The sequence below is a fragment of the Pelodiscus sinensis genome, chromosome 9, assembly GCF_049634645.1.
Source record: "Pelodiscus sinensis isolate JC-2024 chromosome 9, ASM4963464v1, whole genome shotgun sequence".
NCBI lineage: Eukaryota > Metazoa > Chordata > Testudines > Trionychidae > Pelodiscus > Pelodiscus sinensis.
In genome coordinates, this window is record NC_134719.1 from 28,523,690 (window position 1) to 28,550,634 (window position 26,945).

At 42.6% G+C, this 26,945-nt stretch overlaps 2 long non-coding RNA genes across 2 annotated transcripts in view; both read right to left on the bottom strand.

Moving 5' to 3' along the window:
* Positions 1 to 6,147: 6,147 nt before the first annotated feature.
* Positions 6,148 to 26,945, bottom strand: part of LOC142830665 (uncharacterized) — a 79,203-nt gene continuing 58,405 nt past the window's right edge. The window contains exons 2-3 of the long non-coding RNA XR_012906107.1: positions 8,029 to 8,155; positions 6,148 to 6,425 (exon numbers count right to left, since the gene is read on the bottom strand). This is a non-coding gene — a long non-coding RNA (uncharacterized LOC142830665). The remainder of the gene's footprint in view (positions 6,426 to 8,028; positions 8,156 to 26,945) is intronic.
* On the bottom strand, positions 10,622 to 11,509 carry LOC112545321 (uncharacterized). Its single transcript, XR_003088789.2, has 2 exons — positions 11,235 to 11,509; positions 10,622 to 10,843 (listed from the first exon to the last, which is right to left on the bottom strand). It is a non-coding gene; the product is annotated as an uncharacterized LOC112545321 (long non-coding RNA).

Here is a 26,945-nt window from a genome sequence, read left to right on the forward strand (position 1 = left end):
ACCTTAAGCATGCATGCGATTTGAACTTGTATGAGATGACAATGAGATCTGGAAGGAGAGAGAGTGATGATGAGGTGGAGACATCCAAAACAGCAGCTCCGGATGACAGAAGCCAAAGAGATGGCTTTTACACCAAAAGCAATAACATTGCTTGAAGGGAAGAGTTGTTGTATGGGAAAAGAAAAATAGTGTTAGGAAGGCAAAGGATGGAGTAAATCTATGGAGAGTTTTAAAACCTAGGCTGTCTTAAATAAGTACAAAATAACATTTCTGGATACTCAACACATCTGCCTCACTTGGATGTCAGAGGTGAGCTACCTTTAAGACATTTTATCACTGGTGCTTAACTGAATAAAATGGAGAACATACTAACAAAATGGTAAATGAAGATATATTCCTTTGCACAGTGAAAAGATCTCTTAATATTTTTCACTCCTTTATATCTGCACCCTTTTTATTTCTCAAGCTGGTATGATATCTCTCCCTGTTCCTGGTGCAGGAATAACACAAAATTATTGCTTCTTTAGCTAGAGCACTTCTTTAGTTTCCATTTATGTGTCTTCTTGCAGTGGGCTGGTATTTAATGCATCCAGCTCCACTGCACAATTCAAGTTGAAAACTGCAAAACAAAATTGTTAAAAAGATTTTTAAACTGCTCCCTAACAATGAGATAATCATTCAAGAGAACTGAGGTAATCATTACAAGCAAGCACTCCTTGCCAAAGACTGAATTAAATTAGTTCTGGGAAAGACAGCCATAGTGCTGAAGCCTGCATCCTGTTAAGAATGTACAAAAGGAAAATGCCTCATACATATTTTTGCATATGTTTTTCCACTGCTTAATTGGGCAGTAGGAGTGAGATAACTCATACCCAATTGTTCTTGCAAGCCACAAGTGTAAAGAGAGAAAGGAATCGTTAACAAGCTAATATTAGTCCAGTAACATGATTCGATCATTTTATTTCTATCAATTGGATGGATGTCGCAAATTCTCTTGTAGCATATTTGCTCTTCTTTTTGCCACAAAGATTAGCCACAATCTGTGATGCTAGCACTTTGCTGGAACGAATAGTACAGGAGCTTCACTGCTGTGTTATTATCTGGGATCTATTATGTTTTACATTTTTCAAAAATCTTTAAGCTAGATCTTTGACATTCAACTGCCTATAAAGACATACACCACCTGATGAGAAGCTTTGATGTGCATTTTGAGGATTAAATAATCTAGATGGAAGGCAATGTGTTTCCAGCCAAGAAGAAAACTATGGAGGAAATTTTGCCTCCTGCTGTTCAGCACTGCTGGCAGTCAATACCTTTCAGCTTACCCTCTAAATTTGATTTCATACATATTTACAGACTATTTTTCCTCTTACTACTAATTCTTTTGAGACCAAATTAAGAACAAAGATAGCAGGAACAGGCTTCATCAAATAAAAATGTAAATATGCTGCATCTCATTTGTGGAAGAAGAAACTTTATTTAAATATTTTCTCAAATGGAATATCCTTGCTGTGTCATTATTGCTTGCAACTGGAAAAGTAATAGCCAACAAGTCAGAATAACAAATTAAGATTTAAGTAAATGTATGCGTTTGATAATGTAGTCAAGGATTTAAAAAAAAAAACCGAAACACCAGAATTGTCTGCATCTTCAGACAGGCAAAACGTATTGATGATAATTCCATATCAGTTCATCAAGGCTAACTTTATTATAATATATACAAATGAAAGTGCAATCATTCCTTACTGTACTTACTGTATTGTGAGGTAGTTCAAGAGCAAAATTTCACCTACCGTAACATTTCTATAATCCTGAGAGGAAAGTTTTCTTGCTTCAACTTTCATTTATAATGCCATTCTTCTACTGCAAAAAAAAAATAGGAGTTATAATATTTGTCTCTATTTCAGTTGTCTGATGTTAATAGTCAATTAATAATTTGCTAATAAGTAATATCTAATTGATAAACAATTACTGATAATTATAGTTACATCGTTAACTATTCAACAAGTCTCAGATAAGAAGTTAAACTGATATATCCAAACAAAGCTAACAGTAAAGAAAGCACATAAATGGAGAAGCATGTAGTTACAATAACTACAGAAGATGCCCGCTGTTGTTCATTGACAGCCCATGTTCACCCTGCAAATCATCTCACTTCCCCCATGTTTTAGGGGCAATTACAATTGTTACCCTGACTGTGTCTCATTTTAGATTCTATCTTAACCTAGAATACTCAGGAAGACATGGCTCAGGAATCAGGCAAGTCAAGATCCAAAATAGCAACCAGCCATGGATCCACTTTATTGCTCAGACAACTTCGTATGCTTCATTGTGACTTACATAGCATGAGAGCCAATTGCTGGGGCTGAACATCTCCACCAGTCAGTAGCTTTCTGAGTGGAGACCTGGATGAGGAAGGCCTCTTGCTAGCCTCCTTCTCTACAAGTTCTAATAAGCTGCTAGGAAGTCATCACATTCTAAGCCAGGGCTGGGAAAAATATGGTCCAGGGGCCAGATCTGGCCCTCCAAGCCAACCAACCCGTAGACCACCCTGCTGGGACCCTCAGGAACGCAGCTGCCATGGTTTAAAACACAGCCAGCGGCTTTTTGCTCTGCAAGGAGGGGTAGGCTTTGTGCAATCTCCCTGCCCTCAGCCCAATACTCAGTTCCGATACAGCCAGCCAATCGGAGCTGAGAGATTGGTCTGAGAGACTGGGGCAGCACAAGCTTCTTTAGTTGAGGGCCACATGGAGGGAGCAGCCTGTATTTCAAGCGGGCTGGGACTGCAACAAACAGGGAGACCAGCCTGCCTTGGGGGTGCAGCTGGCCAGGAGTTACCTTAGGTAAACTCTTCCTAGCCTGCACCTGTCTCTGGCACCCCAACTCCCTTCCTCAGATCACCATCCAAACCTTCTGCACCCCCTACCCCAGGTCACAACTCCCTTCGGGTATGTCTACACTACAGCGCTAATTTGAACTAACTTAGTTCGAATTAGTTAATTCAAACTAAGCTAATTCGAACTAGCGCATCTCGACTTAAAAACTAGTTCGAATTAGCATTTTGCTAATTCGAACTAGCGCGTCCACACTGATTGGACGCAGGGGCGCATTTAAGGGCGGCTGAACCGGTTCTGGCAGGGCATTAGGTCAGTAGTTGCTTTGTGTGGCTGCTGTCTGAGGCTATCTGAGGCTTGTGCTTAAAGGGACCCCCCTGGATAGCCGGTTCTCAGCATTTCTGCTTGCTTGCCTACCTCGCCGAGGAACAGCAAAGTGTTTTTCTCTGCGCCCGTCTGTGTCGGTGCTTCCCTTCGGGGACGCTGCCGCAGGTGGCAACATGGAGCCAGAGCTCGCCCTGCACTTTCTGGTGCAGTTTATGGACTTGCCCTGCAAGCCTGCCAGCAATGGCTGGAAGCTGCATGGTTCCACCTGGTGCACATCAGCCCCCTGCCTCTCTGCCTGGCCACTCTGGGGGCCATGGCGGAGCTGCGGTGGCGCCCGGGGACCGGCGTGCCCCGCCTCATCTGGCGTCTGGACACCAGCAGCGACTGGTGGGACCGCATCGTCCTAGAGCGCTGGGGAGACCAACAGTGGACCCAGAACTTCAGGATGAAGAGGGACACCTTCCTGGAGCTCTGCAAGTGGCTCGCCCCTGCTCTGCGCAGAAGGGACACTCGCATGAGGCCCGCCATCCCCCTCCAGAAGCGTGTGGCCATCGCCCTCTGGAAGCTCTCCACGCCAGACAGCTACCAATCCATCGGGAACCAGTTCGGCGTGGGGAGATCCACCGTCGGAGCGGTGCTCATGCAGGTATGGCACTCGCCGGCCACTGGGCCGGGGGTAAGGAGGGCTGCAAGCAGGTGATGGGCCGCCCCAGAGAAAACGGGGGGATGAGGGTGGAGGAGGCGAAAGTGCCCCGCACCGGAGGGGCCAGTTACTCCTGGCCGTACTACACGCCGCCCAGAGGGGTTGTTCCTGGGAGTGGGGTGCGGGGCACTGCCAGGGCACGAGCACTCCCAGCCACCCTGGAGCCCCACTGATTCGTGCTTTGCTGTGTCTCTCCGCAGGTGGTCAAGGCCATCAACCGGGTGCTGCTCCGCAGGGTGGTCCGCCTCACCAATGCAGATGCTGTCATCCGGGGGCTCGGCCCCCTCAGCTTTCCCAACTGTGGGGGGGGGGGCATCGATGGGACGCACATCCCCATCTGTGCCCCGGAGCACCAGGTCTCCCAGTACGTGAACCACAAGGGGTACTTCTCCGTCCTCCTGCAGGCCGTGTGTGACCACCGGGGACAGTTCACGGACATTAATGTGGGCTGGTCCGGCAAGGCACACGACACCAGGGTGTACCGGAACTCCTCCGTGTGCCAGAGGCTGCACGCCGGGACCTTCTTCCCCGACCGCCATATCAGGGTCGGGGACGTGGACATGCCCGTCTGTCTGGTGGGGGACGCAGCCTATCCCCTACAGCCCTGGCTCACGAAGCCCTACACGGGGCACCTCAACCCCTCCCACCAGGCCTTCAATGCGAGGCTGACCAGGGCCCACATCATCATTGAGGGGGCCTTTGGGCGACTGAAAGCCCGATTTAGGTGCCTCCTCACCCGCCTCGACCTCGCCAAGCACATCCCTCCCGTGGTGGCAGCATGTTGTGTGCTGCACAATTTGTGCGAGAGGAAGGGGGAGGCTTTCCTGCCAGCCTGGATGGCTGAGGCTGAGGCTGACTGCATGGCTGGCCAGTACGCTCAGCCCTGCACCGCCGCCGTCCGGGAAGCCCAGCGGGGGGCCGTCCAGATCCGGGAAGCCCTGGGGGAGAGCTTCCAGGTGGAGGAGGAGGACTGAACTCTCCCTGCATGCCCCACTGGGGCCTTCTTCTACCCTCCCCCCTTCCCCTCCCTAACCTCCCTTCCTAATGTCAAATAAAGACACCTGTTTTGGCAAAAAAACCTCTCTTTATTTTACATAACTGGGGTGGGGGGAGGGAGGAATGGGGTACAAGCCTCAGATGGGGAGGACTGGGCTGGCTCTGTGGGCTTCTGGGGGTGGAAGCTCTCCTGCAGCCCCCCAATTGCCCCCTCTCCCCTGATGGCAGCCTGCGGCAAGTGCAGCCGGTCTGATGGCCGAGTGCTGTGATGTGCCCAGTGTGGGCACTCCGGGCACTCCAAGCCAGGACTGCTTTGCAAGCAGGGCACCCCTGACAACTGTCTGTCTGGGGTGGGGGTCGGGTCCCTTTAAGCGCAGCCCTCGGCTAGCCTGAGACAGCATCTCCACGCTCTAAGTCCTCCTCTGATGCCCTGCCGGCACTGCTTCTGGCCATCCTTAACCCCGCTTCAGGGTCCACTTAATGTGGACATGCTAGTTTGAATTAGCAAAACGCTAATTCGAACTAGTTTTTAGTTCTAGCTGCGTTAGTTCGAATTAGCTTAGTTCGAATTAACTAATTCGAACTAAGTTAGTTCGAATTATCGCTGTAGTGTAGACGTACCCCAATAGAGAGAGTTAAGAAGATATACGTGGAGTTGAATACAGTCAGGGTACATCTACACAGCTACATATTTTAGAATAACTAGCATTATTTCAAAATAACAGTCTGCATCTACACAGCAGGCAGTTATTTTGAAATAATGTTGTAATACTGTCAACCTGGGGGACTTCTTACTCGGACTTCTGTAACCCTCATTGTATGAGGAGTAAGGCAAGTGAGAGGAAGAGGGCTCTATTTTGAAATAAGTATTGTATAGATGCTCCCAATTTCAAAATAAGCTATTTTGCAATAAGCTACAGAACTGATGTAGCTCAGTTTCCACCTTTTCAAGATTCCACCTGTTCTGAACTCTAATTCCATCATGGGTGTGGCACATCATGATTTGTATACACTCCCATCAGCCTCCTGCAGTGTAGGTGCCCCAGATGATGGCATTAGAGTTCAGAACAGGCAGAATCATGGAAAGGTTTAAAACAAGTGATATAAGAACCAATACTGAGGTTCTGTATGCTACGAGGATCTATTAAAAGCTCAGCAGATACTCTACTGCCTGGGTTAAGTGCAGTGATTTTACAGAAGCCTGAGGATTGTTGGCAACCAGTGGCATATGTATCCAAATGATTGAATGAGGCAGAAACCAGATACACCCAGATCAAGAAAAAGCTTAGAAATATCACTTGCCAGTGAGAGATTCAATTCATATATTTATAGACAAAGAGTGGAAGCTGAAACAGATCACAAGCCCCTGGTAGTGTTATTTAACAAACTGCTAAATGCCTGTACCTTAAGGATTCAAAGAATGATGATAAAGCTGCACTGGGTGACTCACATACCCACTAAATTCACATTCACTGCTGATGCATTTTCCAGAACAGGGCTCCCATGAAACCAGAGACGACTTTAGAGACAGAGATGCAAGTAGGTTTGATTGTAAATTCCCATAGCTAAGAGGAAAGTAGAACAAATAAGAGAGGAGAGGTTACCGCCACACTACTCTCAAGTGAGTCTTTACCACTCACTTTCCTCAAACACCTCTTCTCCAGGCAGGTTAGCAAGTCTCCATGAGTTTTTCAGGACGTTTAATCTCCCGCTCTGATCTTCTCAGTATCAGCTTTTCTTTAGAGTCTAAGTTGTTCTCTTGTTCATTGACAGTGAGGATTTCACCCCTAGTGTTTGAAATATGCTGAGTTTCCTTCATGTTCTTTAGCAGACATCCTTTTCTGCCCAGCTTACATTCAATGAGAAACAATGGACATTATTTTCCATAACTGAATTCTCTGAGATTTCTTCCTTCAGTTATTACTTTCTGCAAATATTATTAAGTGCTTTGATAGTCCTATACATTATCCTAACACACCACTGAATGTATACTTATAATAGTACAAATGTTGTGATAAACATTAACAAGGTTTACAACTCAAAGTCAACATTTCAAAATGTATGATAAAGAAGATATTTTCATAAGCAGTGATGAGTTTTTAATTCAGTTTTTAACAATGATATACAGAAATATATGAGTATTGGAAAAGTGGTTGGAATCATTCACCAAATATTTGTCTTACATTAGAAAGAAGCATAGAGGCCAGATTTACTATTTTAGCTAGAAGATTTAATGTGACTGCCCAGAGGTGCATGGGAGGAGAGATGCAGATATTCTGGGGTATACTCTCTCCTCCCAGAACCTGAGTTTGGGGTTGACGTTTGAGCCCGAACGCTGTGAAGCAACTTTATTGCATCACGTTTTCCTGCATAGCTGATCAGATATTAGCTCAGATTCTATATTGGGAAGGAATGTAGTGGCTCTAGGATCAGCATCCCACACAGCTCTCCAAGCTCCACTGGTTTCAGTGCCCTAACCTCCTGCTTCCTCTGTGTTCCCTAAACCTCTTCCTCTGAAGGGAGCATCCAAAAAAACCTCAGTGAGCTTAGTGCTGCAAAGAGTTTCCTATGTTTTTTCTCTTTTCCTGCAGGTTTTTCTTCATGGACAGTTACAGTGTGGCTTGCTACCTCAAACCAGTTTGTGTGTGTGAAGTTGTTCCTTGGTAGGCTTTTCATGAAGTTCAGCTCTTTGTAAAGTGTCTGTAGTCACAAGCACAATATGAAATGGAAATGTGTTTTGTTTTATATTCTTTGTTGGTTTCTTCTATGCAAGTTGAGACAAAATCTACTTGAAACAAGAGCAAATTTGTCAAACAAATTTTTTCCTCTGCAAAGTCCCATGTAGAGAGGGAAGACAAAATTAATTTCATTATAAACACTGACTGCATTGCAGAGCAGTGTCTACAAAAAGTTGCGACAAGTTTAGCACTTATGCTGGATAACGAGGGAACTAATTAAGAACTGAGTTTTTCCAAACTTTCTCCTTAATCTCTTGCTATATAAATCAATAAAATTCACAATGTTTTACTTGTGTATATATGCACATAATAAACAAAGGGCCCTGTCCTACTGCCCTTACTCTTGTGAGGAGGACAATTCATTTCAGAGGGACTACTCATAAGAGTAAATGCTTCAGGTTCAGATGGAAACATTGTTACAGATACTCACAGTTCAAACATACGCCACTTGAGCCCAACTGGCTGGGGGGATGGTTCTATCCTTGGCAAAGTCTTCACTCAGTCTGCCTTAACTGACTTCTTTGTCACTTCAGGAAATCATCAGTGGCCCATTTCAGCTTGTGTAGTCATGTGTCCAAGTTCAAGGAGAGTTAAAAAAAATGATACCACATCAGAATGGCAGCTGTCACGATCTGGGTTTTCTTCCTCAGACTTTGATTGCTACCACCAAGCTTCCCACATGGAAATATTACCACAGTGTCCCTCTCCCTCTGCTCCCTTGTTACAAGAAGCCCATTCCCAGGAACAGAGTCTCCTGATAGGTCTGGGGGCTTTTTCTGACCATCACTGCAGTCACCATTCACCACAGCTCCACTCCAGACAAACTTGGAATTTATTATTTACTGTTAACACCCACAAATGAACTTTGGTGCTGACTATCTAGTAGTGAGCACTGCACTGTTGACGTCCTTGAAAATATTGTTTCATGTTATTTCAGGGCTCCTTTCCATAATCTATGGAGTCCAATGTTCTCCCACTCCAGTCTCATCACTTCCTGGATCTCTAATGAACCAGTCTCTGGGGGATACCTTTCTCAGCAACTTCAGTAAATCTGCACCTTGAGCTGACAAATCTCCACACAGTTGTTCAACAGCTCTTTCGAACAAACATTTGGGGGTCCAGTGCAGTAAACCATCACAGAGTCCTTAGGTTTCAAACCAGTTTCTTATTTCCACTCAGATATTTTACCTCCTTCATGCCTCAGATAAATATAAATGTAGTATATACCTTAATGTTCTCTAGTATAGCATTTTACATCTACTTTGCACTCTTTTTATACTGCTGCACATTGCTGGACAAGTTAGTGAACTGGTTGCTAGAATGTGAATCTTCTGAGTTTCCCTTCCAACTGCATAATTTTACAACATACCCTTCTTTGGCAAACATCTACTGAACTTCATAAGAACACAAATGTTAGAAAGACATACACATTGAGGAAATCTTCACAATTTTCCTGGAAGACAGAGAATATATACTACATTGGACCACTACATCTAAAAATAGATCTTTTTTACACACACACAGGACCACTACATCTGAAAATAGATCTCTCTCTCTCTCTCTCTCTCTCTCTCACAGTTGAGTTTAAAAAGAGAGAGAAAAAGATGACGTTTTGATGATGAGAAAAGAATAAAAAGATTTAAGACTGACCTTTAGAAGAAAATATTTCATTCTAAATGTTTCTTTTAAAAGGTCTGTCTCCACCATTTCTGTAGGTGAAATGTGTTCATGATAATAAGCCGTTTCCTGGAATTTTAATGTCTAATTTATGAGGGGAAAAAAGAAGTTTCTCTCATCTACAAGACAGTATTCAAAAGAGATGGTTAGCAAATACCTTCTATAATGATTGTATAAATGTGAATTACACAAATGAATGTTTCCAGTCTCAAAGGACCCACCACTTTAATTAAAAGGTGAGTTAACTTTCACTTTTATTTGGTTATTCTTATCTCCTGGGGCTAATTTAGGATATTTGTGACACAATAGTATTCATTTATTTTTCTGAGCCATGTTGTATGTTATTTTAAAACTAACATCTATGGTGTCCTTGCTTTTAAATGTAGATTTAGCCTCCCTCTAGATGAGCATTGGTGGAACATCTGTGTTGAAAAGTACAAAAAAAATTCACATTTTCTGTGTGAAGCAGGCACAGTGCTGACATTATACTGTCTCATAGAGAGAATTAAAGTGATGCTGATGTCTGAGGGACTGGATGGCTCAAGGGAATGGTAATGTGACATAGAAAGTTTCATTTGATGAAAACCAGCGTGAATTCAGCTCATGCTGATAATGACCAAAAGTCATTATCATTTGACGGCTGTCGAAAAAACTTATAAAAGTTATAAATACATTAATGGTCCAGTCCAGTTCTTAGTGATGTGCCCGAATTAGAAGTGAGGAAATAATGCAAAAATGTTTCTGCAAATATAAATTCATATTTCTAACTGATTACGCTCAATCTTCCTTTGTATGTGCTTTCTTTTTAATAGTATCACAAACAAGTTCACTGGGAGGTATGCTTGTGAATTTAAAACAAATACTGGAATATATTTATGAAAAATTAGTCTTAAATTTGTGAATGCAAATGTTTGCTGTGGAAACCTAAGCCCAGGGCTGAGGACAGAAATGACATGCCCCTTAAAAAGGAGTGTGAGTGCGTGTATGTGCGTGCGTGTGTGTGTCCGTCCGTCCGTACATAGAAGGGATGGGGCTTTGGAGCAACTCCAAACCATACATAGAAGGGATGGGGCCTCGGAGAGGGCTGGGGGCTAGCCTCCCCCCTGAACTGCACAGATCACATGGCCAGGAACTCCAGCAGGGATGTAGAAGAGCCAGGAGCTCTGGCCATTTTGGTGATAGCAGTGTTGGCAGCCAAGGGCCCTGGGCCTTTTTAAAATCCCTAAGGCCTAGGGCTGCTCCCTCTTTGTCTCCCCTCCCCCTTGTTGGCAGCCCTACCTAATGCATGAAGAGATGAGATGAATGCAGCTGATGAAGTGAGTTGCAACTCATGAAAGCTTAATAAATAATAATAATAAAATGTTTAATCTTAAGGAGCCACAGGACCCCTTATTGTTTTTGTTTAGCACAATTACAGCTCAGTGACTAATTTCATAACTATGCAAAAAGTCCTTTCTGTGTCGACTCCCCCATTGCAGCACTGAATAGTAAGGATCTGAGTCTTTTCATTTACACTGGTTTTAAGTCAGGTAGCTCCATTGACTTCTGTGGCATTATTCTTGATTTACCTGAGTGAAAGAGAAGGGAGAATCTGATCTAGAAGAGTTTGTCATGAAAGTGAACACAAGCATATTTTGTTGTTAAATTTAATGACAGTCACAACACTTCCAATCCACAATATGTATTGCTCATTATGTTCAATATCATGCCATAGGGAAAAAACAATGCTTAAGGCAAAATGGTTATACCTCTCTAGCCCTGAGCTACAATGACATCACGAATAAACAGTGCATGAAATAATAATAGCCATCAAGGGCACTACATTAAATGTTTGCCTTCATTCTTCATTTTTTTAAATCCCCAAATTTAAACAAAAACTAACTAATGAAAAATTAAGACATATAACCATCTAGATTATTCAAGAGGAAAATGGCAAAATAAAAACTATTATAGTCATACATTGTGGTGAATGCAGCAATTTCCTTTCTATTGATCTGATTGTTGACCAGCAGAAAGTAGGGGTAAGACAACCTCTTCAGAGATGATCTGCCTCTTCCTCTGCATCCTCCCCATCCTGGGAAGCGCTTCAGAGAAACAAAGGAGCGGATGATGACACTCTTGTCACCCTATCTTGGAAGTTGGGGCAGGGCAGATAGAACTAGGTAACCATAGAATCAGAGACCTCAGGAGATTATTGAGTCCAAACCCCTGCCCAAAGCACAACTGACCCTAACTAAATCATCCCAGCCAGGGCTTTGTCAAGCTAGGACTTAAAAACTTCTAGGGATGGAGATTCTACCACCTGCCTAGGTAACCCATTGCCAGAGCCGGCTTTAGGAAGTGCGGGGCCCAATTCAAACTGTTTTGGTGGCCTCCCCCACACTCAGGATTTTTTGTTAAAAAAAAAAAAACACACACAACAAACCACAACCACACACAAATATCACATCAGATGTAGATCTGATCAAAATGTATATCTATATAATTGAACATTTTCAAAAAAAATGCCATCCTTTATTATGCAAAATTTTACAAAAAATTAAATCAGTTGCCTTAAGTGTAGGTCAAATATTTTCAATTGCAAACTATCCAATCTTTTCAATAAAGTTTAAAGTTTGATTTTTAAAAAGTTACCAGAGAGCACTGCAGTTTTCTGTTACATTGATTTACTTTTTAAATAGCAAAAGTGGAGTCTTTGTAAATAAAGTGTCAGTTCTGTGGTCAAATTCCAGACCTTAGTGATTTCAGCAATAATGATTTCACTAGGTAATATGGTACCTCACCACCATTGCCTCCTTTGCACTGCCCTTCAACACACTGCCTGCATGTTGAGTCCAAGGTCAGTCTACACAAGATTTTAACAATGATTTTTGCTCAAGCGATCACTGAGACAAGACAAGGACTCTCAATTGATTCTAGTCAGCTCTGCCTTTAAACACTGGATGTAAAGTGTCAGATATAATTGAGGACTCCCAAATGGACTCTACACCACCAGAAATAAAACCTGTTTCCATCTTCTGTGACTTTCAGTTAGATGTGACTCACTATCCTCTGCTTAGTGTTCAAGTTATGGTAGACCCTAAGCCAGGTCATATTAAGTTCAGGTCTTTAACCTTTTAATCATACAATATGGATTACAACATTTCATTCTCCCAGCTACAAGTCTTAAGTGAATTTCAACCCAAAAAGAGCCAAAATTGTTCACCTTGACACATCAAGTGTGTCTATTGATCTCTGTGGCAAAGTAGGTTGTCTATATAAATAAGGTCTGCTCCTGAAGCCTTTTCCTACAGTTGATTAACAGATGGCAGTAGATAGCTCATTCAGACCACTGGCTGATAATAGTCAGTCACCCTGACCAGTCATTAACCATAGTCATGGACTCACCCTACTCTCCATTGTCTCTATGATTCTCTGATGACCTGTGACAAAGAAGGAAGGTGGAAAGAGAAACTGAAAGGAGAGACCCCTCTAAATTCACCAATCAAAGAGCAGTATTGCCAACCCCAAAATCACAAGGAATGCCTACACAAAGTTATGAGAATGGTCTACAAATCATAAGATTTTTTTTAAAATAAAACATGTTGGATTTTTATTGGCCTTTTGTTTCTTGAGTATTTAGGGTTCATGTTTTAAGCTTTCCTCCTTAACTGTAAGGCCCAGAAGTACAGAGAACTTTTTTAAAATGTTTTGAGACTCATGGTAAAACAATGGAGGAATTCTTGTGAGCCCATGCTTTGCTACCAGTATAAATAAAAAAAACACAATATCTTCTCCACTAAACATCCTAATGAGATACTGCAAATGGTGAACTGAATTCAACAGCTCCTGATATGAACAGGTATCAACCTAGTTTTTCATATTAGAGATGGGTTACTAGGAATCATACACAACAATATGAAATCTTTCCACTCTCAAGTCAGCATATTCACAAAGCACCTATAATTTTGATCCCTGCATTTATTGGATAGTGAAAGAGAAAGGAGAGGAATTAGTGTAGATAAATGTTCAAATTAAAAACAAAAGAAACAAACAAACAAAAAAAGCCTGAAGGAATTAGGACTGGGCTCCTACATCTCACTTTCAGAACTGACTAGGACACTTATGACCAGATTTTCAAAGGTGTGTAAAGATCAGATAGATATCTTTGAAGATCCGAGTTGGCAACTGTCTCCTTAGGAGCTTAATTACCTTTGAAAATCTGAGCTTAGATTTCCAAGTCCAATTTTCAAAAATGACTTTAGTCACTGGGGGCCTAAAGAGACAAAAATAGACAAAAGGCAGGAGATATGGTATTCCTTTTAAAAACATGAGACATCTGTTTTTAACTAAATTTTATATTATTTTTATCCCAAGGGCAACTGACCCCTTCGGCCCCCTCACTACGACACTGCCCCCCCCCCTGCAGATCTATCATCTTATGCATATGCAAGATCTGTGAGAGCTGTCCCATGAATCTGCAGTTAGTGTCTGTGGTATCTGCTTTTTGGTGGCGACTCAGTGCTGCCACATTCACCTCCAAAGAGGAGGCTTCCGAAAGCAGGCCCTTGCTGCAGACCCCAAGGCATCTAAAGGTCCAGTCTCCTTTCAATGGGCCCACTTCCCAGGGCTCATTGATCTTAGATCTGGCTTCCATCCCCTCTCCAACTTTTGCAAATGCCCAGAGGTGCTCACCTTCCGCCTTATCCATTCCCACCTCATTCACCCCACAGGGACAGTCTCTGCCTCACTTGTCCTAGGGACTATTCTACCAAGACGTAATACAAAGTTTCCATGTAAAAAGACGCATTACAAAGCTAAAAACTTCAATGAGAGAATGATTAATACAGAGAAGTGTCTATATCTGCTGCAGGGAGACACCTCTGCCTGCCTCCACCCCTCTCCCCCAGAGTCTACAGTCCCATTGCAAAGCAGGGGAGTGGAAGGAAAGAGGCTGAGGACCATCAATGGGACTGAAGCAGTCATGAGCAAGCCATGCCCGGGAACCATTCTCCTGTCCATTGCTGGTGCAGTGTTGCTTCAGGCACACTGAAATGCAGTCACCGCTAGGATGGGCTGGACAGCTGTTTAATGCCTGCACAAGGTTTCAGGCAGGGGGCAGTGCGGGCTGCCTTCCTGCAGGGCCCCCATCAGAACTACTGTGCCCTCCTGGCTTAGGAAAAGGGAATGAGCCGTCTACATTAGGGCCCAGCTGGAGTATCATGTCCAGTTCTGGGCGCCACATTTCAGGAAACGTGAAGAAACTGGAGATAGTCCAGAGAAGATCAACACAAATGATGAAAGTTCTATAGAACATGAGATATGAGGCAAGGCTGAAGAAATTGGCCTTGTTTACCTTGGAAAAGAGAAGACCGAAAAGGGACATGAGAGCAGCTTTCAAGTATCTAAAAAACTATCATAAGGAAGAGGAAGAAAAACTGAGGTTAGGATGAGAAGCAATGGGCTTAAATTGCAGCAAGGGAGGTTTAGGCTGGACATTAGGAAAAACTTCCTGCCTGTCAGGGTAGTTAAACACCAGAATAAATTGCCTAGGGAGATTGTGGAATCTCCATCACTGGAGATTTTTAAGACCAGGTTAGACAGACACCTGTCAGGGATGAGCTAGGGCAACTCAACATTGGAAGCCCCAGGGGCCACACTGATACTTACAGAACATGCTGAGGGCCTCAACATAAGTGTGGTTGAATATGCAAGCAAATATATACAGAGCGTCTCTCACACTGACAAGCATGAATACAAAGATTAAGGCAAGACTACACAACACACAAGCCCCATTTAAGTCAGTTCTGCTGATATTAATAAAATGCAATATTTACCTGATTTCTACCCATGTGACAGCACTTTTCATGAACAATGACAGTCCAAGAATTTAACTCCAAAACACATATCAACAGAAGATCATTACACTGACTACTTTTTTGTATTGGCTCCCACTCACTGGCCATGCGTTGATCCCCACATAAACCCAAACTACACCGCGGGGCGCAAACAAACTGGCTGTGAGCAGCATACCAAGTTATTAATAAATGTTTTAAAACTTTTACCTGTTCTCTTTGCTGCCATGTCTCCTCTCCTTCCTCCATCATCTCCCCTGGTGCCTGCTGCCCCCCAACTCCTCATCCTCTTCTACTGTCCTGACTCCTGCCCTTCTCACTGCCCTCAGCCCTCCTGCAACCTGCCCCCCTCCACAAGCCCTTCTCTCCCCACTGTGCCCACTTCTTCAGGAGCCCCACTCTGATCAAGTGAGCTACGCTTCATCATCCCCTCTTCCAAAACCTCCAACTACACACCTACCCTCCCTCTCTCCTCTGGTGCTGGTCCCTTCCCTGCAGGTGTCTGCCCTTCTGTTTCACCCCCAGAATCCCCTGGCACCTGCAGCTTCCTTTAGCCCTGCACCCTCCTGGTGCCTCCCCCTTCCCTTACTGCCCCCTTTTTCCCTGAGGCCCACCCCCTCACCACTCTCTTCCCTGTTCTCCTCCTGCCCCTGTGCCCTCACACATGACTTCCTCCATCCCCACCTTTCTCATGCCCACTCCTTCTTTCAAGCCTTCTCCTAGCACCTCCCCCTCTCCCTCTAGCCCCCAATACAGTTCCCCTCTCTTCTCCTCTCCCAGCATCACCCTGTCCTCCCTCCCACTGACACCTCCCCTCCTGCCCTTTCCCTCATTATCTGCACTTGACCCCCTGGCATTTGTCTTTTGGTGTCTTCCTGTTTCTTCCCCTTCACCTCCCCACAAGCCCCTTCTCCTTGTTTTGGGCAGCAGTAGGCGGTGAGGGGGAGCCACACAAAGCCGCACATGGGATGGCCTGGGTCTGGGGCCGGGTGTGGGGATGCACGGGCGGGGGGGGGGGCAGCAGGGGAGGCCGGGGCCTGTTCCAGGCAGAGCCGGGGGAGAGGCCCAGCTTCACATAGTGGGGGAGCTGGGCTCCCGGCTCAGAATTGTAACACTGGCCGGTACTTCTGGGTTCAGCGGCGCGGGGCCCCCTTAGGTGCGGGGCCCGATTTGACCAAATTGGTCGACCAAATGGGTCGAATCGGCCTAAGGCCAGCCCTGCCCATTGCAGTACTTTACCACTCTCCTAGTGAAATAGTTTTTCCTAATATTCAACCTAGGCCTCTTCCACTGCAATTTGAACCAGATAAGTATGAGAAATAGGGACACTTTCTTGTACAGGAGAGGGGGATAATCAGGGGCGGATGCAGGGCAGGGCGAGTGGGGCGACTGCCCCAGGCCCCACGCTTCAAGAAGCCCCGCGCATGCGCAGTGGCGCCACCGCACATGTGCCAAGTCAAAGAGGGGGCCCCGCAAAATTGTGCTGCCCTGGACCCTGCAAAATCCTCATCTGCCCCTGGGGATAATAGTTGCCTATGTAAGACATAGCTTCTAATATTGGGTCATCTGGTTACCCTAGATTGTGGGCAATAAGTGACCCGTGGACTGGATGAGGTTGATCAGGTTTAGACCTTGGCAGGCCACCACATGCTTTATTTGCCTTCATGTCTGCAGGTACAGCTGTTTGCATCTCCCATTGGCCATGCTTTACTGTTCCCAGACAATGGGAGCTGTGGGAAGCAGCATGGACCAGAACACTGCTTTTCACAGCTCCCATTGGGCATGAATGGCAATCTCTGGCCAACAGGAGGTGCGAGTGGCTGGATCTGCAGATGTGCAGGTAAATAAAACATGTGGCACACTGCCAGCGGCTAACCCTGGTATACTGCATTCAGCCCATGAGCCACTTACTGCCTGCCCTAGATATTACCTGTTCCCCTATGATTACTCTCTTGCTGAGAATAGCTATAAAAACAACAGAAGAATCGGAATTTACACGCATTCTGGAAATGCCATAATGCTGATGAATTTTATATTGAACCCAACTTAAATTTCACAATTGATTTTTTTTCTTCAATGCAGTAGTGAAAGCATATTATAATACCACTTCTCTATAGAGAATGTTAATTCACCCTCTGGATTAAGTGGCTCACATGGGGATTTAATTTAGATTTACTAAGACAGCCATTGCATGTTAATTAAATAGCAAGTGATTATTTAAATATTTATACTGAGGTTTAACAGCTACAATATGTAAAATGATATGTTAAATAGTGGGCCAAGAGTAGTCCATTTCAGTGTACCTATATAACTCCATCAATGAGGTCAGTGGCATTGCACAGATGTATATAAAAAATGAACTTGATTGAATACATTGATTTACATTCTTCAGTTGGTGTTTATTTAACATACAATATCTGAATGACTCAATGAGTCTAAATCAAATACTTAGCTAAATGTATTTAGGGCACTAAAAGTGTTAAAGAATAGTGTTGATTATACCATATATTCTAAACATATGTAAAACATCCCAGTAAATATACGTATTAATTGAAATAAATAATAATAATCATTATTAACTATAATAAACTTTACTTCAAATAGGTGCTGGAGACTGTTGATATCTCATGCACAAAATTCTGACATTGCAGCTATATCAAATAATAAATTTACAGCATAAACAGAAACCCAAATTATTACAAGTCACAATATGAGCAAGTTAAACTGAAATGGAAACTCGAACTTGTGACTATCCCAGGCTGAGCTATAATTTGGAGTAGGCATGTATCCCAGCTCTCTTTTCCTCCCTCCCTCACCACTCTAGAGCTGCCACAGCACAGAATTCAGTGTCATAATTTGCTAGTGGTATATACTTCATCACTAGTTGACTTAGTCAGATGTATGGCTACGTCTACACTGGCCCCTTTTCCGGAAGGGGCATGTTAATTTCACCTATCATAGTAGGGAAATCCGCGGGGGATTTAAATATCCCCCGTGGCATTTAAATAAAAATGTCCGCCGCTTTTTTCCGGCTTTTAAAAAAGCCGGAAAAGAGCGTCTACACTGGCCCCGATCCTCCGGAAAAAGTGCCCTTTTCCGGAGGCTCTTATTCCTACTTTGAAGTACCTTTGAAGTCCGCTCTTTTTAAAAGCCGGAAAAAAGTGGCGGACATTTTTATTTAAATGCCGCGGGGGATATTTAAATCCCCCGCGGATTTCCCAACTATGATAGGTGAAATTAACATGCCCCTTCCGGAAAAGGGGCCAGTGTAGACGAGCCCTTTGAAGTTTTGTCTGAATAAGGATAGTAGAATGAGGCAGTAATGTGTTAATAGTATCCTTCCAGACCTCAATGCTGTTTTAGTTGTGGTAGGGATTTTTTGTTTGTTTCTTTTTCATAACTTTTTCAGTTTCTGGCACTCTCAGGATCTAATTAAGACAGAGGCTCTATTATAGACCTGTGCCAAGAGTCTTGTCTCCTGGACACATGTGATTATATCAGAATTCTAGCTGCTGCTTCCCCCCCACAAAGGTCTTGAAAACAAAAGCTTGAAAACATGGCCCACGTTTAATGTGTGTGCTTGCCTAAGTTTGCAGAAGCATGAAACCATAACTTCAAGTCTTGGTGTCACAGCAAACTAGTCCTGCCTGAAACTTGACCCTCTCTTCCAGTTCTATTCATCAAACTATATGACAATTCGAACAATTCTGTAAAGTGAGCCAAGGAGATGGAAGCTCAAATTACTTGAGAAAGTGTCACTATTTTTAATTTCACTCCCATATTTTCTAGCCAGTAGCAAAACTACTAATAAACAAAACATCACATTCAGCTCTTTGACTTATTAAAATAAAATATCCTGGAACCACATGGAAACAGACATGTTCCCTCTGGGGTGTGTTCAGAACTTCTTACAATATTATAAACCAGACACAAGTGTTTAAAGGATTTGTACTAGGTATAATTTCTCTCTCTATTCATTCTAGTGGCAAAGGTTGTAAAATGCTATGGTGTCAATATAGTTATCAAACAGACAAAAACTATTCAATTTCTATTGAAAATACAGGATCTTCAAAATAGGGAAATACTAGTTAATGTGATTTATCTCCATTTCACATTCCTCTGGTTTCAGATTGGTGTGTCTGATTTTTGTGTTAAATGACTTCCAAGTTTTCAAACTAAAAGCAGTTAAGAAACAAAATATTTACATTCTTACAACTTGCACTTCCTGAATAGTAGATATAATACAGATGCCTAGTCACTGTTCTGCAAGAGCCTTCTACAAATCAGTAATAAAATAATTAAATTAGTGAGCTGTGTTTAGATCAGAGATTCTTGGCTGCCAGCTCCTAAGAACTCTGGGAATTCAGAACCACAGAAGGATCATTTGGAGTCCATTTGGCAGAAATGGCAGAAACGTGCTGCTCCTGGGAACATCCTTTCCCAATAACATTTATAGCTTTAGATGGAAGTGAAAAGCACCATATGTTAAGAGTTTCCTGCAAAGCTTCCTGGTAAGAGAGGAAATAAATTCAACTTGTCACATCTGCTTGGGGGCCAGTCAAGTAGGATTTTATCACAGCCGTAAGTGGTTTACAAAACTGTCCTGTTATCAATTGAAGGGAATTTTACTTTGGGGGAGGGAGGAGAAGTTCAATACAATTGTTCATATAATCTCAGTCATTAAATGATTTATTCTTCAATGGGCTTCTACAACATATTATTTGTCAGTAAACTAAATGAACTTAACTATTCAGCTAAAAGTCATAGTTTAGTTGGGCAGCCAGTTTACTCAATTCAGATTCACAAGAGGCATTTTGACCCAAGAATCTGTGCATAGGACATAATTCAAATTAAAAACTGTATTTAATTAGGTAAAACTGAAATTTCTACCATTCTAAAAACTCTTCATCTTGAGCAATGTACAGTTATCCGAGTTTAACGAAAGTAACACTTCCACACAATTGTGTCTCACGAGGAAACAGTTGCATACTAAGATCTTTGCCTTTGCAGTTGCTCAAGTAATCATTCTTCTCTTTGCAGACAAAGCAGAATTTTGTAAAAATAACTACAAGTGACAACAGTACTTTGCTGCAGAACTGTTAGTGAAATTCACAGGGCTGCAATCTGGTTGTGAAATTGTTTCAAAGTAAAACTCCAGAGGCTACACACATTCATTTTTTGGCATCTGGTCCTGCTTCCACTGAAGTTAATGGAAGTTTTGCCACTGACTACAGAAAGAGCAGGACTGGGCCCAAACTGTGCAATTATTTGCCAAAATAATCAAGCTACAGGAAATTGTGACTCAAAAGGTGGACTTTTTTTTCAAAATTCCAGATGCATACATGGAGCTGATCTAATCTACACACGTCGGGTTGCATACTACCTTGTGTTTGCATGCACAGCTTCCATTGATGTAAATGGGAAGCTGATGCTCTCAAGGGCAGGACAGGACAAGTCCCATAGAGCCCATTCATTCCACTCTATCACCAAACACTAAGCACAAGAGAGTAGAAGTAACACATCCCATTACATTCAATATTCATGTAATTATTGAAGTATACTGTATGTACTACATTTGCAAACTGTCCATAATAATTTAATTTTGTCTCTTCAATTTATAATATGTTAATTAGGCATGAAATTAAATGCTTTTTAGCATACAACTGATTATGCCATAATGTATCCAACAAGGGTTGATTACTGAATAATAAATCATAATTTGCATAAATATTTTATATAAAAAAATCTACTTGCTGTAACAAAAGAAAACATAGGAGAAAGGCAAGAGTTTCACAAAAACTCTATATTTATCCATTTGCATGAATAAGGGATTCATCCACCTTAGGGGAGGTAGCCTGTATTTGCAGTGTCACCTTCCCCAAGAAACTCTGCCAGAACAGAATAGCTTTTTTAAAAAAAGCAGCAGTTTTATTTAGAGAGTATTTTATTTAGTGCCTCTCCCAGAATCTCTGGCTGGTGCTGCCCACTTAAATACACTGGTGGTGGGGGCATGCCTCCCAACTGGGTTCACAGAGCTGTGCTAGACCGGCTGGAGCTTCCATGCCCAAAAAGCAGGGCTGTGATTGCCTCCAGAGTTAGCCATCCACATTCAGACTTGTACTCAAGATGCTACCCTTGAATGCAGCATCTAAACTGCTAATTTTAGCACACTAGCTTAAGCAGAGCTAGCAATTTCCCCACTCAGACTGGGACGCATGCTTCCAGCAGCTGTGTAGACTTACCAGTTAGCACCAGCTTTCTAATGAAGCTGAATGTATGGTTGTTGTCCTCAAGGGACTTTATACCACCAGGAACACAGACCCACCATTAAAAGGCCTTATTTAACATGCTATGAAGACCATGGAAAAAACTTCTAATTGGGCTTCGGATCAGTCTTGCAAATTTCCAGGAAATCTCTTACTTATGTTATGAAGGACACACATCGATCTGTCATGACACTGGGGTCCATCCTACTCCCACTGCAGTGAGGGCGAGTTTTAGCTTTGCGTTTAGTGGGAGCAGGCCCATTATGTGTAAACGAGGCAGCGTATCTAGCATGAATGACTTTATTTGTGTTTGCTCCTTGGATTATTTCAATTGTCAGAGATAGTTAGGAGTAACATATTGTTCACTCAGGAAATGCAGCTAAAATAAGTGAACAAATTTCTCTCCATGTCAGGGCGTATTTAATTCTGGTTTATATAAAGAAGTTAAAAGGGAATCAAGTGAAATCAGATAGGCGAAGGGACATATTCCCCTTCTAAAAAAAATCTGGATGTAATGCCAGTATCGACATGAACAATGTAAACAAATTCCTGTGACAAAAAGAGGGAAAACTTAAGTATAATGAGAAAACCTGAGAGCAGCAAATCACAACTGGTTCATTTTCTGTCTGCTGAACATTTACCCAGCTAACCAGCGGTGAGTGCCAAGAAGAAATATTCCTCATAGGAAACAGGCCTGCAATAAAACATAGTTAAGGCTCAGTCCTTTAAGCTGCTGAGTACCTCCTGCCAGCCACTCAGCACCACACAGGAGCCAGTGGGAGTTATGGCTGCTCAGCCCTTTTTAGAATCAGAACCTTGGATATTGATGTGATTTCTGTTTGAAAAGTTTGTTTCCTTGCCCAGAAAGATGGTGATGAATTTGATATTAAGTAAGTTTTCAGAAAAACCTCACCATCAGTGGGAAGGACACAGTAAACCACAGTATTTAAGAAAAGCTTTGAGGTGAGAAGTGCCCTGATTGTTGAATTCACATATGGAGGGAATTTTAATTATAGATTTATTTATTTTTTGCAGGGCATCTGATAATTCAGCCACAGAACATCTGGTTAAAACCCTTCTCATAGTGGATATATATGGAGTCTTCCCTCCATGGGTCAAAGAAAGTAGCAAAAAGAGAGATCATCCCAACTTTTTTTTAAAAAAGTCCTATTACACAATGCACCAAGAAACAAAAAGAAGGCAAATGAGGAAGGAGAAGAGAAGGATGACATAAGAATAAGGACAGGGAAAATATTAGGAAAAAATGCCTGAATCTCCTTTACTGTTGCTTTATTTCCTATTTCAGTCTCTGGCATACAAAATGGTACTATAAGCACTTGGTTCTTATACAGAGTTTACTCCCATGTAGCTCAAAATGCTTTAGAAGTATCATTGTCCCTCATTTTGTAGTTGGAGAAACTGAGGTACAGCTGGGCAAAATGACTTGAAGCACTCATGAGGACGATGGCAAAGCCAGGAATAAAACACGGTTGCTTGATTGCTGGTAGTGTACCTTATTCACTGGATCATGCTGCATCATGACAGTAGAGTTTCATTAACCCTTCCCTCCTCAAACATTTTTACTAGACATCTTGTTCTTTCAGTGTCCAAGTTCAAAATTGCTTTTTAAAAAATAATTTCATTCATAGATCTTGTTTCTATTCTGCTTTCCTACTCCTTTTGCCTGGCTGTAGTGTCCCTTCATCAGGGGCCAATTTGATGAATAAAATGGATACCATTCTCCTTGTGAGACTTACTTGCCCTGAACACAATCCTAGCGTATCTACTTTGTCATGGTCCTGACATAGTCTTAGTTAGATAAGTTATGAAATCAGTGTAAGCTGACACATCAGGAGTATTGCAGTGAAACCCTTTATTATAAAACATTTTTAAAATAGCCACACAAAGGAAAGCTAATTAGTCAGTGAAACAAACAATGAAAAATTGGTACTGAATTGGTATTTTTCTCTCTCTCTAATATCAGATTGCTACTATATGTACAGTACAAGGAAGCACTCAAATTAAAACTTCCCTGTGTGATATCAAATTACTAAATTTTTAGGACTGCTGAAAAATTAGAGCATAATCTTTGCATAATTTGTTTATCACCTTCATGCTCTAGTTAAAACTGTGTCCCTGCTGGGGGATAGGAGTCTTCATGATTTATCTCCTATAAAAGCAAAGAGGGCACCTTCAGTTTCAGTGATATTCTAGAGCAAAACCATAAGCTAATTTTCAGGAAAATATATGACCATTAAGAATGGATCTTTGCCTCTCAGAATTGAGTGTCTGCACACCAAACCTGCATTCACTGAGGTCAATAGGAAAACACTTAAATTGTATCATTAATTCTTATTAATTATATTATTATTTTTATTGCTTATTTACATTGCATTGAAGGTTCATTAGGCACCCTATAGACAATGCATAAAAAACAAAATCACAGCCCCAAGAAACTTGCAAATGAATAGCCTAGTGCTGCATTCCCTTACTACCAAGTGGACTTCAATGGAACAAGTCCTACAATAAGCACTACACAGAGTAGTAGGTAAACAGTAGAACACATGGAAAAATCAAAGAAATGAATGATGGAGTGATAAAGTGTTGTAGCATAGAAGCAATGTCATTAAGATAATACTTGGCAAACATCTTGTTATAATTCCGCAATTTTATGTTATATTTAATCTAACCACATCCCTACTTCTCTATCGTAAACTGAGTATGGGAGCTAAAAGCAAAATCAGTCTATATGATAAGGAAAAAAAACCCAGAGAAGATAAAAATAAATCCCCTCCCCCTTACCACTTACAGAAACACAAATTACAGTAACTTTCTTGGCAACTTTCCATATAAGATGTTGCTAATCTGATATGTAATCAACAGATCCTTGGCAATAATAAAGATGAGACCTTTGGCTGAAATGAATTATTCTGTTGTGAACTGAATTCTGAAGGAGCTATCATTACAGTTATAAATTCCAAGACAGTGGAGGTCTCAAAGCATAGGGATCGATGAAGAGCTGTTTGTCAATCAATCCTCCAAGAAATACAGCAATGCAAGGCTCAGCAGAACAGCAAGACAGCAAGCTATGGTCTGAGGGAATCAAAACTTGGTCAGGATCTCTCAAAGGTAAGAATAGTTTGTATTATTTATTTTCTTTCCTCTAAAAAACAATGCTTCTTGTGAGTACCTACTGGTCAGACTGTAGTTAAGTGTTTTTAAATTTCATTACTCTACTCATTTTAAATAGATTAAATTTACTAATAGCACAAGTGATAAGAGCTCATCATTCTGAGAGTTCTGTCCTTTCCTTTTTTAGAGAGTCTTTATTACTTTCCTTCTCCACCCTGCAAAGACAAGGATTCTTGGCCACTTCCTGCTGGACCCAGAAAAGGACGTTAGAACAGCAGGATGCCTGCAGGTAGGGGACAAAAAGCGGGGGGAGGATTCCACAAAGAAAAGTAGATTTTAATGTCAGTCTTCCTTTGTGGAATGCTCTTTATTGGTTTTTCCTCTACTCTGCCCATCTTCCTCTTCTTTTCTTCTCTCAATGAACTCTATCTGCTTGCCTGTCCCCAGTCACTTGGTGCCATATTTCAACAGCTTTTCACTATGCACTCTACCTCCTATGTCTTCAGAAATGGATCCTGAACTGCTGAAGAAAATGCTGATAGGTCTCACTAATATGTCATGTATGTCAGGCAATTTTTACCTTATGCTGCAAGGTGACGATGAACAGTTAGACATGGAGCTTGCCAGCCATCTTAGCTATGCCATGACATTTTGTGTGATATTCTCAGAGGCACTGAAGACAGTGGAACACCACTTTTGGACTTGGGAAATGAGCATTGAGTGGTGGGCTCATATTGTCATGCAAGTCTCACATGACGAGCAGGGGCTTTAGAACTGTCAGATGAGGAAAGCCACTTTCATAGGACTGCATGATGAGCTCGCAGGACATGAGAATGAGAGCTGTCCTGCTGGTGGAGGAGTGTGTAGCAATTGCACTGTGGAAGCCGGCAACTCCAGACAGCTACTGATCACCAGTCAGGGGGAGAGTCCACTTGAAGGGTGCAGGGACATCATGCATGAAAGACCATGATTCTGGGCATCATGCATGAAAATGTGGTTGGCTTTGCACAGATGGGCTTTCGTAACTGTCGAGGGGCAATAGATGTACAAATACATTAACCAAAAGGGCTATTTGTCCTCGATTCTCTAGGCATGGGAGAGTTTCATGGGCATTAATGCAGGCTGGTCTAGAAGGCTGCATGACACACATCTTTTGAACACTGGCCTGTTCAGGAAGCTGCAAGTGGAGATATTTTTCTCAGACCAGAAGATCACTTTGGGGGAAGCTGAAATGCCCATTGTGATTCTGGGAGACCTCATCTAACTCTCAATGCTCTGGCTCAAGAAGTCATACACTACGGCTACATCTACACTGGCATGGTTTTCCGAAAATGCTTTTAACGGAAAACTTTTCCGTTAAAGCATTTTAGGAAAAGCACGTCTAGATTAGCAGGATGCTTTTCCGCAAAAGCACTTTTTGCGGAAAAGCGTCCGTGGCCAATCTAGACGTGCTTTTCCGCAAAAAAGCCCCGATCACCATTTTCGCGATTGGGGCTTTTTTGCGGAAAACACTGCTGTCTACACTGGCCCTTTTGCGCAAAAGTCTTTTGGAAAAAGACTTTTGCCTGAACGGGAGCAGCATAGTATTTCCGGAAAAGCACTGACAATCTTACATTAGATAGTCAGTGCTTTTGTGGAAATTCAAGCGGCCAGTGTAGACAGCAGGCAAGTTTTTCCACAAAAGCAGATGATTTTTAGAAAAACTTGCCAGTCTAGACACAGCCGGAAAGTCTTGGCAGCAGAAGGAGGTGGTTCAACAACAGGCTGAGCAGGTGCAGAATGATTGTGGAGTGTGCTTTAGGCTGTTTAAATGCCTGCTGGTGATGGTTGTACAGGAAACTGGACCTCGCTGATTACAGCATCCCCATTATTATAGCTACGTGCTTGGCTCTCCATAATATTTGTGAAAGGAAGGGTGAAAGCTTCACTCAGGGCTGGACCCCAGTTACTCAGCATCTAGTGGAGGAGTTTGAACAGTGGGAGACGAGAGCTATTAGAGGAGCACAGCACAGGGCCATAAGCAGCAGGGAAGACTTGAGGCAGCAATTTATTGCCAAGTACAGGAGTGCAATGGCTGCAATGCTTGAGAGGGACTCTAATTGGTCCCTATGATGCATTTAGTACATTAGCGCCTGTTGCTTTTTTGGGGTGTGCTTGTTTGTTTTCATGTGTTGAAATACCGAATGTGATCGGATGTGCTGTTCAATGAGGTCTAGCACCTCAGAATGGCTCCAAGTACGGAATCTCCTGGTGTGCGGAGAAGGCATGGTGACCAGAAAAGATGTGCTGAGAGCCCTCGATGGATTCCTGACCAAACAGGAAGTGGACTTCCAAAATTCCAAAGTAATGCAAAGGCTGAGTCTGAGGGTTGGTCACTTGAAGGGAGGCAGTACCGATGACTAGAGAGTCAAGAACAGGAATAGTGGAACAGGTATCAG